This window comes from Phalaenopsis equestris, unplaced genomic scaffold (genome assembly GCF_001263595.1).
Source record: "Phalaenopsis equestris unplaced genomic scaffold, ASM126359v1 Scaffold000644, whole genome shotgun sequence".
NCBI classification, from domain to species: Eukaryota; Viridiplantae; Streptophyta; class Magnoliopsida; order Asparagales; family Orchidaceae; genus Phalaenopsis; species Phalaenopsis equestris.
Genome location: NW_018165084.1, coordinates 58,416 through 58,967, shown reverse-complemented (window position 1 = coordinate 58,967; position 552 = coordinate 58,416).

The window sequence follows — 552 nt, the reverse complement described above, 5'->3', positions numbered from 1 at the left end:
TGATCATTTGTCGAGATTAGAATATCATGAATTATCTGACACCAACAATGAAATTACGGACAGTTTCCCAGATGAATAACTCTATAATATTAATGAGTGGAATGATATTGTTAATGTTGATATTGTTAATTATATTGTAAGTGATATTTGGCCACCTATGGTGATATTACAACAACAAAGAAAATTCATTCATGATGCAAAAGCATATTTTTGGGATGAGCCTTATTTATATAAACAATGTAAGGATTTTATTATGAGAAGATGTGTACCTTATGAAGAAACTGAACTAATTATTCAAAAATGTCATGATTCTGAATTTGGAGGACATTTTGGAACTGATAAAACAACTTATAAAATTTTACAAGCTGGATTCCATTGGCCTACTCTCTTTAGAGGTGTTTATAGATACATAAAAACCTGTGATCAATGCCAACGAGTAGGCAATATATCTAGAAGAAATGAAATGCCTCTGAATTTAATGTTAGAAGTTGAGATCTTTGATGTTTGGGGATTGGATTTCATGGGACCATTTATTCCTTCATCTGGGAACTT